Source organism: Mytilus trossulus, unplaced genomic scaffold, assembly GCF_036588685.1.
Source record: "Mytilus trossulus isolate FHL-02 unplaced genomic scaffold, PNRI_Mtr1.1.1.hap1 h1tg000070l__unscaffolded, whole genome shotgun sequence".
Classification (NCBI taxonomy): Eukaryota; Metazoa; Mollusca; class Bivalvia; order Mytilida; family Mytilidae; genus Mytilus; species Mytilus trossulus.
In genome coordinates, this window is record NW_026963294.1 from 547,103 (window position 1) to 567,863 (window position 20,761).

At 31.8% G+C, this 20,761-nt stretch overlaps 1 long non-coding RNA gene across 1 annotated transcript; it reads right to left on the reverse strand.

Moving 5' to 3' along the window:
• Positions 1–467: 467 nt before the first annotated feature.
• On the reverse strand, positions 468–20,275 carry LOC134699414 (uncharacterized). Its single transcript, XR_010103577.1, has 4 exons — positions 20,194–20,275; positions 3,397–3,560; positions 1,028–1,051; positions 468–551 (listed from the first exon to the last, which is right to left on the reverse strand). It is a non-coding gene; the product is annotated as an uncharacterized LOC134699414 (long non-coding RNA).
• Between the last annotated feature and the right edge of the window lie 486 nt (positions 20,276–20,761).

Below are 20,761 nucleotides of genomic sequence, written 5' to 3' on the forward strand. Positions count from 1 at the left end.
TAGTTGACAGGTGTGGTATACATCCATGTTTTGGTAATAAATTTCTAATATTTTGCGTAAAAACAGAAGTTATGTGTATTGTTGTTGTGTAAATAGATATAGGAAGATGTGATATGAGTGCCAATGAAACAACTCTCCATCCAAGTCACAATTTATAAATGATAAACGGTCTTCAACATGAAGCCTTGGCTCACACCGAAAGACAAGCTATAAAGGGCCCCAAAAAATTACTAGTATAAAACCTTTTAAACGGGAAAATCAAGTCTAATTTACACATATATAAAAAAAATGTAAAAAACAAAGTTTCTTACTTCTGTAAAATACAGAAATACATGCAATAACCAATATTCATCGTGTATAACAACGAATCACTCATAACAAACAAGGGTGATTTATATATGATTGACCTTATGTGTACTGTCATAAGTAAATACCTTTTTATGATCAAATATTTCTACTTCACTTACAAATTCATATTCCAAATTAGCTCCATTCTGCAATGATAATTTCACATCTTTAAGATTTCGCAACTCAGCAGCTGTACAAAGTTTCTGTAAGTAATACAAAGCTTAAGCATTTCTCTCCTGTACATAATAATGTTTGATACATGTAATAATTCAAATTTAAGTAAGTACATTGGTAATTATAGTGACATGCGTGTTACAATGTTACATTTTTTATTTAACATATTAACAAACTACTTTTTTATAGTCTGAGTTATTCTATTTATGATGTCCACTTTTACAGTTTACTTTTCAAATCCATTGACAACAACTGACCAAGACAGTGAAATTGCTTTTTGTAATTTCAGATTTTTTGGAGAAAAGACAAAAACTTTGGATGCTGTATAATGTATCAGGTTTGCTCCTTGAAATTTTGTCCATTACAATTCTTATAACTCTTGTCATTTTGATTTTCTTCTTTGTTTCCTCTATGAATTCAATGAACTACACACATGTACCTTTCTGTACAGTTTAAAGACAAAAATAGGTCACATGACTATCAAACTTTAAGAAGAAAATCTTACCTCATCCCAATCTTCCATTATATCCTGCAAAAAAAGAAAAAAACACATTTTAAATATATATATATTAGTTTATAATTCTTTGACTAATATTTTAACCATTGATTTAGGCCATACTTTTTCTCCACTATGTAAAGGTTAATGTATCCATCATCTGCGAAGAAGTAAATGGCTGACAAGGCATACAGACATAAGTTTACTAAAGACAGTTGATTTTATTACCTCCCCTTTAACATGTAAACTTTGGTTTACCATAAACAATATCTGTCCAGTTGTTACAACGACAAGGTACATGGACATATAGACAGTATACTGGAGAAAGTTGATTTGATTATCTCCCCTTTAACATGTGAGACCTCCAGACACAACATCTGTCCAGCTGTCACACAGACAAGGCACATGGACATAAAGACAGTATACTGAAGAAAGTTGATTTGATTATCTCCCCTTTAACATGTAAGACCACCAGACACAACATCTGTCTAACTGTTTCACCGACAAAGTACACATACATAAAGACAGTATATTGAAGTAAATTAATTTGATTATCTCCCCTTTAACATGTTAGACCCCCAGAAACATCATCTATCCAGCTGTTACAATGACAGATGCATCCGGTCAAACGGACAGTATATAGAAGTAAGTTAATTTGATTGTCTCCCCTTTAACATGTGAGACCAGAAACAATATCTGTCCAGCTGTTACACTGACAAGGCACACAGACATATAGACAGTATATTGAAGTAAATTAATTTGATTATCTCCCCTTTAACATGTTAGACCACCAGAACCAATATCTGTCCAGCCGTTACACTGAAAAGGTACATGGACATATAGACAGTATATAGAATTAAATTGAATTGATTATCTCCCCTTTATCATGTTAGACCAGCAACAATATCTATTTAGCTGTTACACTGACAAGGCACATGGACATATGCACAGTATATTAAAGAAAGTTAATTTGAGTATCTCCCCTTTAGCATGTTCGATCACCAGAAATAATGTCTGTTTAGCTGTTGCGCTGACAATGGTTTTTTTTATTGGCTCATGCCATCAAAGCTAATAAGATATTATACATTACGTATGAAAAGACTTGATGTAGTGAATGTCCAAAAAGAGACACTTACATCTATACATCAGATATATTATTAGTTACATAGTGTGTTAGTGACCTAATATGATAATACAGGGTCAGTAAATTCCATATGGGTTGAGAGCGAAGCTCGAACCCCATATGGAATTTACTTACCCTTTATATATCATATTAGGTCATTAGCACACTATGTAACGAATTTATCTTACCGACTATATTGTTGAATTCAGACTTCTGTGAAAGTACTTTAATTCGTGGGTATCAACTTTCGTGGTTTGAGCAATATTTACATGTTCGTGGGTTTTTAGATTCGTTGATTTTAGTTTTCTAAAAAATAAAATAGAACGATTTAAGCCTTTAGAGACAACGGTTAGTAACAATATGCCTGTATTGAGGAAATTGCAAAGTAAACATAGACACGTAAATCATAGTGATAACACTAATAAACCCGTGATAAAGTGATCAACAGATTAAAGACCATCAAATGTATTAATCAGGCCATAGGCATGTCACCTAAAGAAAACAGTAACATTGAATTGTCAAATAATTCTTATCAAAATCAAGCCCAGCATGAAAATATAAATTCCTGTATGTACGCGAACTATATATGAGGATATAAAATGAACACTTTATCATACCATCATATCAATACTGGATATCTGACTTTCATTGATCAAAACTATTTTTAAGAGAATAACAAGATCAAAACTTGTACAGTTTAGTTGGTAAAGATTTACATCCTGCATTCGGTTGTAGTTCTGTGACTACTAATAATGTATTCTCAGATTTGGCGTTATTCAATATATTCTCTAGATGATATCAGTAGTCAATCCTGTTGAACGGGATATTTCCATGTCTTGATTTGGACAATGGTTGTTTTAATTCGTTGGACACTTAAATTCGTGGATAATCATCCACGAAAACCATGACAATTGGTACCCCCCGAATAAAAATACTTTCACAGTATAGTGATCTTATTTGCTATCATAACACATCTTCTTATTTCTGTATTAAAGTGTTCAAGTGTTCAATTTTAAGAACCTTCTTCAATTGATCTGCACTAAAAAAAACTTGATATATAAACAACATTCAACAGAACTTTCAAGACTTTTAAACAATCAAACAGTGCCTAAGTCGTAAATCCACTACTAACCGTGTATTGAAATAAGCCCCGCCTCCCTACTAACCTAATATGGAATATACACGGTCACCAAAAGGTCGCTTTTAACCAATCATATTCCTAGAAATGTATAGGAGGTAAGATAAATATATTTACTGAGTATACTTAAGTTCCCAAAGTCCCAAACAGAAGTCTGTTGGTTCTAGTTCTGAAACTGTCAACTCCAAATTATCCTTCATAAAACTCCAATTACAACTTCAGCTTATTTCAAAGGGTGTCATCATGGCATTAATACCAGCTGCCACAGGTAAAAACAAAATCTGCAAATAAATCATGTAAAAATAATAGATAGATAGATAGTTTATTCTCATAAAACCATGCAAATACAAAGGTTACAGAGAAAGTTGAAAAATAATATACATAAAAAAACAAAATATGCATTAACAATGCATAAAATTCAAAAATTTTGGATGAGATAACATATTCAAGAATATATATATAGACTTTTATAGTCAAGTGTAAAAGTTAAAATTGTAAAAAGAAATACTTCTTATAAGTATAAGTATGGTATATAAATTGTGGTTGTTAAGGAGTGAGCTTACTATTAATACATCTTATAAAATTGCAGAGGTTTCTAAGTGTCTTTGGTTTTTTTTAATTAAACAGTTTGTAATAGATATTATCATATGATGTGGGATAAGCCAATCAAATTAAATCAGTTTTTGTATTACGTTTTCTTATAGATCTTACTCCTTGCAGTGTGATAAAGATATATCTTTTAAGTAGATAACAGGCCACAACTATAAGAGAATCATTTTTATTTGATATTTCTTCCGATTCTTTGTTGAGTGATTGGTTGAAAAAATTATAATGCTACATTGCACTTATTTTTCAGCAAATTAAATTCTTATAAATGATAATCAGCACTGTTGTTGTATGGGAATTGTAATTAGGTACTTAAGGAACAAATATTATTTCTTTTTTATCCTGCATAATGAAAATTACAGACGCTTCATGAACTTTAATTGAACTAGAATACAGGTGATCTCCTATATCTGGTAAATGACATCACAAAGGCACAACAAAAATTGACTAACCTTTCTGGTGAAAGTGGTCTATTGCATTTTCTTTCTAAATTTAACTTTCACTTATGCATTTTACAATTTTTATAAGATTTCATTTTACTTGAAATACTTTTCTTTTTTTATTTCTTTTGCAAACTAACACTTATTAATTACATTTCATTTTTTGAACCTTACTTTTCAATTTCTATTATTTTTCTTTGTTTTACTGAAGTTGTCGATTGTTGTACATTTGTAAGCAAATTGTTGAGTTCTATTTGATGTACATCTTTGTTCAGGCATGGGCCTCAGTGGCCAATTGGTCTAAGTAGTTCTACTACTGACAAACACTAGCCGGTCAACACTGAGGTTTTTTACTTATCATCTAATTATGTTCATCTTAACATAAAAAACACATTTGCAAAGTTTTAAATTTATATTTCTTCTAATAACGGAGAAAATCAAGTATTTGTAACTTTTTTGGTTGAATTCTCGAGTGGGTCGTGACGTATTAGCCCGATTTGTTGAATTCTGGGAAAACATAAAATCTGTTTAACTCTTATAGCTTATCGACAATATACGTAATTAAAAGCGCACAGCTGACGAATGGTCGTAGTTATTAACCACAATATAAGAATGAACGAAAATGAATATGCATATACCGGTTTGTATTGATTGAATTAAACTCCTATAAAATTATCTCTAGCTAAATGTTTTCGAATAAATTTCATTAATTATTGTTGAGATTTTTTTCATAAAATATTTATTGAACATTTTCACTGATATTGAACTGAAAATATTTCAGTTCTATTTACCGTTATTGTTTTGATAATCATTTCAATGCAACTAATGTGTGAGCAAATTGTGTATATTATTTTGTAAAGGTCACTGTATATTTCTTGGCTTGAGGTCTATTCGTTTACCTTGTAGCTATTTAGCCGCAGGTGTGAGTTCAAGCGTACACAGGTATGAATGTTGTTATTTGGAAAGGATAAACAGAAAGTATTAGAAAGAGTATGATGTGGTAATCCACTAAGATTTAATACACGATGAGAATAAAGATACAATAATTAAATTGTGTAAATTAATTGAAAGTAAAATTCAGATTCGTAATTCCGAAAGCGTATAAAAATAACAGGAAACAATATTGGATTACTTTCTTAGCGGCAATTGGCGTAAAGATTCAAATATGAAGTAAAAAATAGTAGTTTTAATCTTTAATAAAACTGAATGCAATATTACCCAATTTGATATACCATTGCACATCTGTTTGATATTATTAACTTTACCGGAATTTTTAACTTGTATTCAAATCTTAAGCTAATGCATTACTTATTTTGAGGAATTTTGTACATTTTTTTTTTTAAATTCTATGATAATAATTGTGCATTGTTGAACATGATAGCCGTCATTAATCCAAATAAGTAATACAGTAGTTGTAATAAAACTTATATTTTAGACATGCATAACTGATATTGATGAATTTAGAATAGTTCATCCCTACGTCGTTGTTCTTGAAACAATCATTATTAGTATACATGTAAGTTTCCTGACATATAAGCGCCATTGAGGATGTCTTTTTGAGCTCCAGGGAAAGCAGACTTGTAGCGTTTCGTTAGTTTGTTTGTTAGGAAAGGAGAGGAGAGAAAATGCAACCACTTGTATAGATAAACGACAGAATTACCATACAAGCATTTATAGTCAACATAACCAGAAAGAGTTCCCATCATTGGACGGGGAATATGCAGGCTTCCAAGAAGGAACAAGTGACATATCTTACTCTGAACAGTTAGAAAATGGACTATCGACATCGACCGCTTGTTCTGAAACTGCATGCATATATACGTATACGTTTATAGTGATGAGATCTTGCGTCTGACAAAAACTTAATTCCTCCATGGTTATATCTTGCCAAACGTTTTTATTGGTTTGTAAGGAAATTACTCATAATCGTTATTTGAAAATCATGTTTGTGAAATGTAGATTCATTTCAATACAGAAATTTCGTCTATATGTTAAGTTTCACAAGTGTATAACACGAAGAAGCTCTGAAGGTACATTACTCCCATTTTGTTTGGGTGTGAACCATCGATGTTTACAGCAATATCAAAGAATAAGATGATGATGGTAGATAGAACTATGGGCGTCATGTGGCAAATATTACATGCATATCGGACTATGATTTGTCAATCTGTATGAAAAGATTTCCAATACAACCATATCATTGAGAAGAAATGTTTACAGGCTATACTCTCGTACTAGTATTACAGGGTTCTTGTGGCGTTCACCTTACAGACACAACTTTTTAACGATATTTAAAAAAAAAAGACAGAACCAATTTAATGTCATATTTCCCTATTTTTTAAATATAACTAAAAGTCTTTTATCTGACAAGAATACCCCTATTTAGCGGACAAGTAATTTATTCTTTTTTCTGTTATCGAATACCAAGAAAGAAAATAAATCCCGAAATTAATTCGAAACTTTGATATTCAATAGTTTCCCAGCAAAATATTCCCGTCCTTTAGGGATAATGAGTGTTCGTCCAGTGGCATGTATAACAATTGTGATGACGAATTCCTTCCTTTGTCCGAGAACAATCTTATTGAAATATAAATCTGTGATTTTACTATGTCCACAACTTCGATTAACCAAAGCAAGTTATACATCGACCTGTATTTAATTCAAATTAGTTCTCTTATTCTTCTTCTTCTTCTTCTTCTGGTATACAATAGTTTCCTGACATTCGATGATTACATACTGTTGGCATACGTGGACTAGTCTATTTACAAAACTTTTACCCCAATGTATTCGAAAGATATTTTTTTCTTATGTTCAATGTATACATGTATATATTTTAAATTGCGCTATAGTTCCGAAACTTTTTACCCAGTCAAATAAACGAATCGTCGACAAGTGCGTACATTTTTTTAAATCATTTTTTCTGGTATGTTCCAATCTGTCCTTAACTATTGACAATGAGTATATTTTACATTTTCCAAAATTCACCCTTGAAAAATATTTAATTAGATTTTAATTTCAACAAATCTTATTTTTTTGGTATCATTTTTATTTTTATGAATAATATTCTTTACACCAGATATGTTATTTATAAACAAGCGTGTGAGTTTAGTAATGACAAGTAAGACAGTTGTATATTATACAATTGATAATTCAAAATGGAAAGTTATAAGTTATCGGCCGTGTACACTGATCAATACCTGCAGAAGTGAACCGATGCATGAACTTGCAAGCCCGACAGGAAATCGCTTGAATACCTGGGGTGGTGTTCTCGAAAGTATCCTAAGATTCGTCCTAAGTCATAGATACGACCAATTTTAGGATGGACTTAGGATCGACTTAGGACACTCTTAGGTTGTGTCTCGAAGCTCTCTCAGACGAATCTTATGTTAGGATGTCCTAAATATATCCTAAGTCGAAATTTTAAATCGTTAAAGTAATTTTTTTGTAAAACATTTATTAATGACGAAATTATTTAATAAAATTGTTTACGAATTTTATAATAACATGTATAGAAATTGAATGAAAGGCATAATTACCAATGTAATTATATCAAAAAGGATTGTAATTTCAACTAGAAAACAATTCGTTTTGAAATGAGAATTAAATTTGTAGTGTAATCGTATCGTGAAACACGAAGTTCAAAGTTTAAAATCATGCACAATTTCTTTATATACGAGTTAATAACCGACGGTGTGTTTCATTTCATGTTCATTTTCATGTAAAATAATGAGCAAAAAGCGAAATCCAAACTTTATTATGCTAGGATGAAGATGGGATGATCTTAAGACACCTTGTTGGATGTCCTAAAGTTAGGACGAAAAATGAGATATACCATAAGTTAAGAGAGCTTCAAGAGCACGACTTAAGATAGACTTAGGACACGTCCTAATCCTAAGATAGCTTCGAGAACACCACCCCTGGACGTGTCACCTCACACCCCTCACAATACCTTTGGAAGTAATACCTTTAGTCATGCTGGTGATCAGATGAGGGAAGATAAGAATTTATTTGAATAAAAATGATTACTTTAAAGTATTATGAACAAATAAGATTTTCGAAAACAATTTTCACGGAACATTTATTTATGATTTCAACTTTGACTTTATACCTAATTCCAATATTAACAGTTTAAAAACAACGGACCATGGTAATTTAAAAAAAAATAAGAATATGTTCCGTATCAAGTTAGTTAGTCGGATAAAACAACCGTACGATTGACAAGATATCGACACGCAATTACGCCTACATCGGTTACTGTAGTTTTGTTTCTTTGTGGTTTATAGACATATCGGTGTTATAATTCGGGAAAGAAAACAAAATGGCTGAACGAAGAGAATTGATACTCTAAATTTAAAATCGATGGTGATCGCTTATCTAGCGGAATAAAACTTTAATATCTATGAATTTGAACATTTTTATACAGAATGAGCATAATATCAATTTTTGATTTTTTGGCGAAGTTTCCCTTTAAAACCACGCTCGTGCAGGTGCACTCAATTCCAATCTTAATTAACTAGGATTGTCCGTTTTCCTATCTAAGGTAATGGTTTTCTCCGGGCATTCATTTTCCTATAATAAACAGCTGCACCATTAATGGATGATACGTCTGTCATGTTTTCTAAGAACAAAGATTAATAACTTCTCAATGTCATATTAGAAATTCATGAAAAACTAAATGGAGGTTCAAATCTTAATTTATATAAACCAGGCACCAAAGTTTAATAGTATTAAAGGTATTGTTCAAAAACTGGAAAATCCCCCTTATTTATAATGAATAAAACCATAACTCAGAATCATAATTTCTAAAAATCAAAGGGGAGATTACATCAATAGATATTAACAATTAACCAAAGTTTCATGAGAACTGCTGAAAGCATTTTTGAGTTATTGTACGAAAACTGGAAAATCCCCCTTTTTTAGTGAATAAAAATCCATTTCTCGGAACCGTAAAATATAGTAGCTCATGTCAATAGATAAAAACAATTGACCAAAGTTTCTTGCAAATTGGAGTAAGCCTTTTTGAGTTATTGTCTGAAAACTGGACTTTTTTTAATGAATAAAACCCCATTTTCTCGGAAACATAAACTCTAAAATTTATGAAACATGAAAGGGAGCTCACGTCAATAGATGACGTCAATATCTTATGATATCTTATAGCTTGTTAATTTTCAAGCATTGTTTCAATAATCAAAACTTTGAAAAAAATACATTTTATTGCAGTGTTTAAGTAAATTGTAAATTTAAATTGCTCTGCAATGCTATCGCTAAATGAACACCCTACAGGGTCATGTTATTAACACATTAAAAAGTTACTACATTTGCGCGGATTTATAAAAAATGATACATATGGAAAATAAATCTATAACTTTTTATAAAAAAAATTAAATGCTCCGGGCACAGCTTGATAAGACCACAGAGGTCGAACCATGAAAAGTTGGGGCAAGTAGGGACACAACATTCAAGCTTGATACAGCTCTGAATTTCGATTGTGATTAGATATTTGACACAGGATAGGTTTCTGATACAGAATGAATGTGGTCTAAGACCCATTTTTTTAATTTACATATTATGGTCGAAAGTCCAAAATCTTAATACATGGTTAGATTCAGCATAACAAAGAATCCCAAATATTCAATTTTTTATGAACTCAAACAAAATTTAATTTTGGACCCTTTTAACCTCAATGTGGACCAATTTGATAACGGGGCCCAAAAATGAAAAAAATATAAATACATGCATATGGTTAGATTCAGCATATATATCAAAAATCCCAATTATTAAATTTTTGATGAAATCTTACAAAGTTTAATTTTGGACCCTTTTGACCTCAATATGAACCAATTTGAAAGCAGGGTCTAAAAATCAAAAATATAAATACATGGTTAGATTGAGCATATCAAAGAACCTCATCTATTCAATTTTTGTTGAAACCAAACAAAGTTTAATTTTGGACCCTAATTTGAACCAAGTTTTGGCCCCATCAATTCCTAAACGTTTAGGGCAATTACCCCCAAACTCTAACCCAGCTATCCCTTTGTGATATGGAACCTAGTAGTACAATTTTATAAAAATCTCTTTGTTGACCCCAATTCCTCAATTTTTTAGGTAATTTCCATCAAAATCAATCCCAGCCTTCCCGTTGTGGTATGGTACCTTGCAGTACAATTTCAGAGAGGTCCATACACTTGAACACAAGTTATTGTCTGGAAACTAGAAAAATGCTTAATTGTGGCCCCTTATTCCTGAACCTTTTGGGCAATTATCCCAAAACTCAATTCCAGCTTTCCCTTTGTGATATGGAATCTTGTATTACAATTTTAGAAAGATCCATACACATACACACAAGTTATTGTCATGAAACTAGAAAAAACTCTTGTTTTTGCCCCTATTTTGCCCCCAGGTAACTCCTAAAATTGTGAGGCAATTACCCCCAAAATCAATCCCAGCATTTCTTTTGTGATATGGAACTTTCTGGTACAATGTCAGAGAGATCCATACACCAAGACACAAGTTATTGTCTGGAAGTTACAAAATTACTTATTTTTGGCCCCTTATTCCTTTAATGTTGGTACCATAACCCCCAAGCAATCCCAACCTTCCTTTTGTGGTATTGAACCATATGGAGATCCATTCACTAATATAAAGTCATAGTGCGAAAACCAATATGTCTATTCACCAAAGTTTCTTGCAGATTGGTGAAACTGTTTTTGAGTTATAGTCTGAAAAGAGGAAAATCCCTCCTTTTCTAATGAATAAAACTCCAAAATTCGGAAACGGTAAACCAAAATTTATAAAAAAAAAACTAAAGGGAGATCATTTTAATAGATATAAACAGTTCACCAAAAATTCATGCATATTGGTTTAAGCATTTTTGAGGATATGTCCTGCATGTTGACGACAAACAGACGGACAGACGGACAGACGGACAGATGGACAGATGGTCAACGGTATACCATTATACGTCCCGTAAACATGTATATGTTTGTTAGCTTTTTGGTCATGAATGTTTGTCTCTAATATTTAATTAACTGCATTTGTATTCAGATATTGCAGATCAAATTTATTCGTTCATTGTGTAATCATACGTTTTTTGATTGAGTTAAAGGGAAAATTCACGATTTTTCACTTATGGTTTAAATATGTTCATTATGACATAATATATATATTCACAAAGTTTTATTGCTATATGTGCAGTAATAAAGGAGAAATTCAATATTTAATGAAAAAATATTTACTACTTCCTGTAGGTCGTGACGTTTTCTCCTGGTTTTTGCATGCCGGGATTTAATATACAATCATTAAAAGTCTTGGTTTTTAATCATATTTTAACGTAATCGTAAGCGCGCCGATGACTTACGCTTTATCTAAATAACCATCCGATAATAAGAAGATAAAACGCACAGACGTTCAATTGTACATATTCATGAGATAAATTTCTATGTTAAACGTATATATTCGAATTATTTTTGTAGGCAACACAAAAATTTATAAATTAATTTTTAATTAATATATTTTCGGACTGATAAGGTGAACAAAGTAAAGTACAATAATCTGTAAAGACAATATGTTGGTGTACTCTTATTGACCTTTTACTATCTCTGCTATGACTTGGTTGATACGATGTGTGTATTCACGGTTCTGTGGCAATACTCGTAGATGGCTTGTTGAAAGGTAAATTGTTGTTTGCACTTCGGTATTTAACCACGCCTCTCGGGCACATCTTGCCAGGTGTGACTGTCTATTCGGATCAGTGAATTATAAGACAAGGGAGCATTCAATATACATATTTCAAATATATATTCAAGTTGGTGACAAATAAAAATTGATCACCGTGGAATTATTTAATTATGTTTGGTGCTATTATTTATTTTAATTCAAATAAGTTAATTTACTAAGAAATACACAATTTTCGGTTAAAGACGGGAAACTTAAATCATATGTCCGATTGAAATGATTTACACCTTTTGTCCTTGATTGATGTCTAATAAAAAGGAGAACTTAAAAATTATAAATAGCTTTACCAAAGTATTTTTATTTTTTTTAATTAGGCAAATAAATGAATAAGAACACTTAGATTTAGACTTTTTAAAAGCCACGTATAAATTAATAACTGGAACTCACTGAAGATAACTCTACCGAAGCGGAATATAATATGAACGAATAAAGAAAAAATATTTTTCTACTTAAGAAGTTTTTAAAAATTGACAGCAAATTTAAGGTCTTCTTGGAATGGAATCGAAAAATTACGAATAGATATTCTTTATCAAGTGTGAAAAACGTCAACCAAATTTAATCATTATCGGGGACGTCCTTATTAAAATAGTCTTCGTCTCACAACGTATAATACTTAATAACTATTTGACCAAAGATGTTTAAAAACAAAAGACAACGAATTTAATGTCATCTTTCCCTATTTTTGAATGTAATTATAAGTCTGTTCAACTGGCAAGAATACCCCTAAAGCGGACAAATATCTGAAAAGCAGTTTATTCTTTAAATTTGCTGTCATTGAATATCAAGAAAGAAAATAAATCCCGAAAATGATTTGAAACTTTAATACTCAAAAGCTTTCCTAGAAAATATTCACATCCCTCGGGGATTATTAGTGTACGTCCAGTTGCATATGTCGGAACAATTGTGGTGATGACGAATTTCTTTCTTTATTCGAGAACAATCTAATTGATATATAAATCTGTGATTTTACTATGTTCATAACTTCGATGAACCAAAGCAAGTTATAGATCGACCTGTATTTAAATCAAATTAGTCCTCTTCTTCTTCTTCTTTTGGTATACAATAGTCTATCGAATTGGATGATTACATACTGTTAGTATACGCAAGGATATGTATAGTTAGTATACGTGGACTAGTCTATTTACAAAACTTTTACCCCAATTTGCACAAAATGTATGTTTCTTTCTTATGTTCAATGTATACATGTACATATTTTAAATTGCGCTGTAGTTCCGTAACTTTCTATCCGGGCGTATAAATGATACGTCGACAAGTGCGCACATTTTTTTAATCAACATTTCTGGAATGATCCAACGAATGTAGGACAGAAAGTCACAGGACAAAAAGTCACAGACAAAAAGTCACGGACAAAAAGTCACAGGACAAAAAGTCACAATTCAGTTTTTAGAGTATTTTTCTTTAAACAAGAAAAAATAGTTTTAAAAACAAAGTTTTTGTTTTTTTCTTGAACTCTTATATATAAAGCAACTTTGTAATTAAAATTTATTCAATAAATATCAATGATGAACAAATAATTGTTCTGAAAACAAAATGTCAAAGTGACTTTGTACTTAAATGGCTTCATGGTGCCAAGAAATGTCCCCTTTGCATGATTAAAATTTGATAACTTTTCATTTAACAAAGCTTATGAACAATGTCCTACATTGAAAAATAAATAGATGTAATAAAAAGAAAATATTTCAAGATCTTTCTCTTATATATTCAAACAATTGTCAAAAAAATAATTGTGACTTTTTGTCCTGTGACTTTTCGTCCTATCAAATTTGTAACTTTATGTCCTGTGACTTTTTGTCCTGTGACTTTTTGTCCTGTGACTTTCTGTCCGTTTACCGATCCAACTATGTCCTTTACTATTGACAACGAGTAAATATTACATTTTCCCAGAGACATATAATACAATTATATGTCTCTGATTTTCCCAAATTTACCCTTGGAAAAAATACGTATATTTGTATATATCTTCAATTTTTTTTTTTTTGTATCATTTTTTTTTTATAAATAATATTCTTTACACCAGAAATTTTATTTATAAACAAGCGTATGAGTTAAGTAATGACTAGTATATTATATCACTTTCGGACACGCAAGACAGAGATGTATATTATACATGCACCTGATAATTCAGACATAAGTTATCGGCCGTGTACACTGATCAATACCTACAGAAGTGAAACGATGCATGAACTTGCAAGCCCGACAGGAAATCACTTGAATACCTGGACGTGTCACCTTACACCCCTCACAATACCTTTGGGAGTAATACCTTAAGCCATGCGGGTGATCAGTGGAGCGAAGATCCTAATTTATTTGAATAAAGTATATTACTTTAAAGAATTATGAACGAATTAGATTTTCGAAAACAATTTTCACGGAACGCTTATTTATGATTTGAACTTTGACTTTTTAACCGATTCCAATATTAACAGTTTAAAAATATCAGACTATATGGTTATTAAAAAAATAAGAACATTGTCCGTATCAAGTAAGTTAGTCAGATAAAACAACCGTACGATTGACAAGATATCGACACGTAATTAAGACTACATCGGTTACTGTAGTTTTGTTTCTTTGTGGTTTATAGACATATCGTGATTTTTATTTGGACAAGATAACAAAATGGCGGAAGGCCGAGAACTGATACTCAAAATTTAAAATCGAAGGTGATCTCTTATCTAGCGGAATAAAACTTTAATATTTATAAATTTGAGCATTTTTATACAGAATGGACATAATATTAATTTTTGATTTTTTTGCGAAGTTTCCCTTTAAGTCTGCCAATTGATATTTTATCGTATGTTTTTCTATGTTGTGATGTTATGCTATTGTTTCAGAAAAAAGGAGAAGGTTTGGATCCATTAAAACGTTTAATCCCGCTGCAAATGTTTGCACCTGTCCTAAGTCAGGAATCTGATGTACAGTAGTTGTCGTTTGTTTATGTAATATATACGTGTTTCTTGTTTCTTGTTTCTCATTTTGTTTATAAAGATTAGACTGCTGGTTTTCCCGTTTGAATGGTTTTACATAGTAATTTTGGGGCCCTTTATAGCTTGTTGTTCGGTGCGAGCCAAGGCTCCGTGTTGAAGGCTGTACTTTAACCTATAATGGTTTACTTTTTAAATTGTTATTTGGATGGAGAGTTGTCTCATTGGCACTCACACCACACCATCCTATATCTATATAAAATTATTATACTGCAATCAGCTAATATGCTATTCAGATAGAGCTATACGTATAAATGTGAGCTTTATATACGTCAATGACATCGACTAACCTATTAGCCACGCCAAATTACTAGAACTACTTTATTTCATCAACAATGTCACGTGACAACATGTAGTAACAATTGTCAAACTTCTGTAAATTTAAACTTTTTTTGTCTTCAAATTTTCAATTAACAAGTTACATACTATGCTTATTAAATGTCACTCTGTTATAAATTTGATTCATTTTCTCTTTCAATTTCTTCAAAATACCAATGTCTTACCGTCTGGACCTGATGAATTACTACGTTATAAAGGAAAATACCCAACAATGGTATCCCTAGAGGGTAATTCCGAACCCTTCTTTTTAACAAAAACATTGTTACGTTTTGTTTTTTACTTTTGTATCGATTTCAGTATCAAGACAATATAGCGGGTATGTATAGTGTTTTAAAAATGAAATGTTTTGTATTCGGCACGAAACAGGGGGTAAACCTAGCATTTGTTTGTAAAGCAGCATAAATATGAAGTTATTTTCCATAATTTAGAATATCACGGAGATAAAGTTTGTATTTCACACAGAGATGAATAGATATTTACAATCCAAAGGAACATATATTATTTTATCATCATAATAACTTGTTTAAATTAAATCAATTTGTTTAAACTTTAAATGGTTGTTCCAAAAATGTCTAATGACTGTGAACCAAATTAACGCCAGTCGTAATCACTAAATTCAATCAAAATCATGATTGATAAAATTTACTTTTTTCTAGATCTTACATTGATGAACATTTTTGCTGTTTACAGTTTATATTTATATTCAATAATATTAAAGATTATAGCCAAATACTGCAAAATTTCCTAAAAATTACCAATTTAGTGGCAGCAACCCAATAATGCATTAATGGGCTGTTCGGTTCGTCAGAAAGTTTCAGGGTTGGTAGATATAAATGCTTTATTTTTTTAGATAAAAGCCAAATATTGCATTTAACCACCCTATGTTCTATTTTTAGCCATGTTGGCCATGTTTGTTGATGGATCACAATTTGGAAGACAATTTCATTTTATAAACTAGATATTCTAAGGAACATTCAGTTAAATTTTGAAACTATTTGGCCCAGCAGTTTCAGAAAAGATTCTTGAAATAGTTAACGATGAAAACAGATGAACAACGGATGAATGACGACGTACACCAAGTGCTTACATGAAAAAATATTTTCAACAAAAAAATCGAAATAACTTTTCTTCCTAAAAATAATGTGTTTCCATTTTTTAAAAGTGCTTGAAAGCAAAAGGATTAATAATCTAAATAAGTACACTCAAATTGAGCAAAAACAACTGATAAGTGGCCTCGACTAGACCAGTCAAACCATTCATGTGACCATACTATGCTTGACATCCAGTTAAAAAACATGCATGCCTTCCTGGTCTGTTTACAAAGGGTTAACCGGGGAAGATGGTAAACAGACATTTTTTTTAAATATTGCATTGGGACAATAACCCTCAAAATCAATCACAACCTGCCTTCAGTGATATTGAACCCTCCGGTAAAAATTTATAGAGGGATCCTTTCAATTAAACTTAAGTTATTGTCCGGACACTAAATGCGTCTTCGGATGACAACGCAGACGACGTCATGATAGCATATTATACAACGCAATAAAATGTTTGCAGCAATAAAATGTTTGCAGTCGTGTAAAAATGAAAACAAAAATCGTAAAATTTGTCATTTATGAGCAATAACTGCTATAAGTTTTGTCTAACAGTTCATACGTATTTATGGACAACTGGTTTAGCTCATTATTTTGAACATATTTTTTCCTTTCAGATTTTCTCTATTTATTTTAACGGTTCAAAAATTAATAGACAAAACTTGCTTTTTAACTTTATGTTGTATTTTTTGCAGTGGCAAGATTATCTGACACATTTTTAAACTAGATAACCTTAATGATGATTGTGGTCAATTCCGGTAAATTTGTCTCAGTACTCATTATAGTTTCAGAGGAGAAGATTTTTGTAATTATGTGTCAGATTTGCTTTCAATGCTTTAGTAAATAGAAATATAAGCCAAAAATTGCATTGATCCCAATGTTTTATTTTTAGCCATGGCGTCCATCTTGCTAGATAGGCAGGGTCATCGGATACATTTTTTAAAACTACACACCCTAAGGATTGTTTAGGCCAAGTGTAGTCCAATTTGGCCAAGTAGTTTCAGAGGAGAAGATTTTTGTAAAATCAATAAAAAATATTAAGAAACTAGAGGCTCTAAAGAGCCTGTGTCGCTCACCTTGGTAATGTGAATATTCAACAAAGGACACAGATGGATTCGTGACAAAATTGTGTTTTGGTGATGGTGATGTGCTTGTAGATCTAACTTTACTGAACATTCTTGCTGCGTACATATATCACCATCTATAATGATTGGCCCAGTAGTTTCAGTTGAAAGTGTTAGTAAAAATTTACAAATTTTATGAAAATTGTTAAAAATTGACTATCGGTTTGTCTGAAATTTTCAGGGCAGATAGATCTTGACATGATAAACAATTTAACCCCCTGCCAGTTTTGCTCTTAATGCTTTTGTTTTTGAGTTATAAGCCAAAAACTGCATTTTACCCCATGTTCTATTTTTAGCCATGGTCGCCATCTTGGTTGGTTTGACGGGTCAACGGACACAATTTTTAAACTAGATACCCCAATGATGATTGTGGCCAAGTTTGGTTAAATTTGGCCCAGTAGTTTCAGAGGAGAAGATTTTTGTAAAAGATTAATAAGATTTACGAAAAATGGTTAAAAATTGACTATAAAGGGCAATAACTCCTAAAGGGGTCATTTGACCATTTCGGTCATGTTGACTTATTTGTAAATCTTATTTTGCTGAACATTATTGCTGTTTACAGTTTATCTCTATCTATAATATTATTCAAGATAATAACCAAAAACAGCAAAATTTCCTTAAAATTACCAATTTAGGGGTAGCAACCCAACAACAGGTTGTTCGATTCATCTGAAATTTTCAGAGCAGATAGATCTTGACCTTATACACAATTTTACCCCATGTCAGAATTGCTCTAAATAATTTGGTTTTTGAGTTATAAGCCAAAAACTGCATTTTACCCCTATGTTCTATTTTTAGCCATGGCGGCCATCTTGGTTGGTTGACCGGGTCACCGGACACAATTTTTAAACTAGATACCCCAATGATGATTGTGGCCAAGTTTGGTTTAATTTGGCCCAGTAGTTTCAGAAGAGAAGATTTTTGTAAAAGTTAACGCAGGACGACGACGGACGACGACGGACGCCGGACGCAAAGTGATGAGAAAAGCTCACTTGGCCCTTCGGGCCAGGTGAGCTAAAAATTGTGAAAAGTTGACTTAAAGGTGGTACCTAACACTACAAGGAGATAACTCTGTAAAGTCATCTAAACGTTTAATTACGTTGTGTTGTAAAAGGAATATTAAGCTTCTCAATGATCAGAATTGTTTTTTGATATATAACCAGTGTAATTTTTCTGACAAAACGATTGGTTCAATTTTTTTATAATTTTTTATATTTTTGTTGAAGGGTCAAAGAAAATACTTTGAAAAAATTTCATGAAAATTAAACGAGCCAAATCAATTTTAGTGAAAGTGTTGGGTACCACCTTCAAGGGGAATTACTCTTTACAGGATCAATAGACCATTTTTGTCATGCCGACTTATTTGTATCATTAACTTTACTGAACAATTTTTATGTTTACAGTTTATCCCTTTCTATTATAGTATTCGAGATACATGTAATAACCAAAAACTGCATAATTTCCCTAAAATACCAATTTAGGGGCAGCAACCCAACAACGAGTTGTCTGATGAGACTGAAAATTTGAGGGAAGACAGATCTTTACCAAATGAACATTTCAACCCTCGTCAGATTTGCTCTAAATGCTTTAGTTTCAGAGTTATAAGCCAAAAACTGCATTTAACCCCCATGTTCTTTTTGTAGCCACGGTGGCCATCTTGGTTGATTGACAGGATCATCAGATACATTTTTAAAACTAGATACCCAAAGGATGGTTTAGGTCAAGTTTGTTTTCATTTGGCCTAGTAGTTTCAGAGGAGAAGATTTTTGTAAAAGTTAACAGACGACGACAGACGACGGACACAAAGTGATGAGAAAAACCCACTTGGCCCTTTGAACTAAAAATGAGGTAAAACCATGCATCTTTTTTTTTACAATTATATAATCTTTCATGCAAACAGGCATTAAGACTCACGATTGCATTTCTTTGTTATTATTGTTCAATTACACATGTATGTCAACGCAATTTTGACCAGTCACGGCAGTGCTTAAATGAATTCCTTTGGTTTGGTTTCGGAATTCAACCTCTTCATAAACTCAAAGAAATCCTTGATTATGATAAACTGAAGAAATTAAAAAGAATCTCAGTAGTACTAGATTTCTTCTTTGTCCATGCATGATCTTGAACAGAAGAATACACCTTATCGCTATTTCCGCTTGACCCGAGAATCTGTTCCGCTTGAACTATTGGCGTCATACAACAATCACTTTTCCATTGTGGCGTCAGAAATTTGAATTATGACGTCAAAATTTTACGGGACCCTGTGTGATGTCCAGTAATGGCGGACAAATAGCGATAAGGTGTATTGATACCCGGAAATTATTTTTATAAAACTTCGACCGACCTTTCAGGCTTTGTAACTGCATCACAGGCACTTGTTTCTATACATTAGAAGACCCACTATCAACGTATCGTAAATATACGTTGATAGTGGGTCTTCCAATGGATAGAAACAAGTGCCTGTGAAGTGCATGTCCCGTTCAAAAAGAAGTAAATAAAATATAAAAATAACGGAGCGGCAAGGAGTGTCATTTCCGCACAAGAGTGTGACAGAACAGAGCGAAATAAAACTGACCTGTTAATTTCTTGTTGGTTTAAAGCGGACTTTTTAAACTTTAGGTTGACAGCATATTCTGGAAGACCAGGAAGTTTAAAAGTCAAAACGAGGCAATGAACTAGTTAAAGCTCTTCTACTGCACAAATAACAGGAACAGTCTATGTAAACTTGAAGGAGGGGGGCAAGGGGTTTAGCTGTTATGCTGTTATTGGGCATTTTAATTCTTTGTTATTTGTTATTTTGAAAATCTATTTGCTGTTAGCTGTTATTGTCTTATTCTTTGTTAGCTGTTATTGGGCTTTTATTTTTTTTTGTTATCTGTTATTCTGATAATGTATTTGCTGTTAACTGTTATTGAAGATTGGAATGTTAGCATTTTTGACAGCCAAAATTCGGTAGAAATTGATGATCATTGGACATTGGGGTCTACCACTACTAGTAAAATGGTCTCCCGGTATTCAGAGAAGGTTTTCATCAACCATCACAGAAGTGAGGTTCAGGACAATTCCAGTATATCTTATGATAATCCATTGTAATACATTCCATTTTTTTTTACATTTATTTAGAATTATCTAATTTTTTTGTA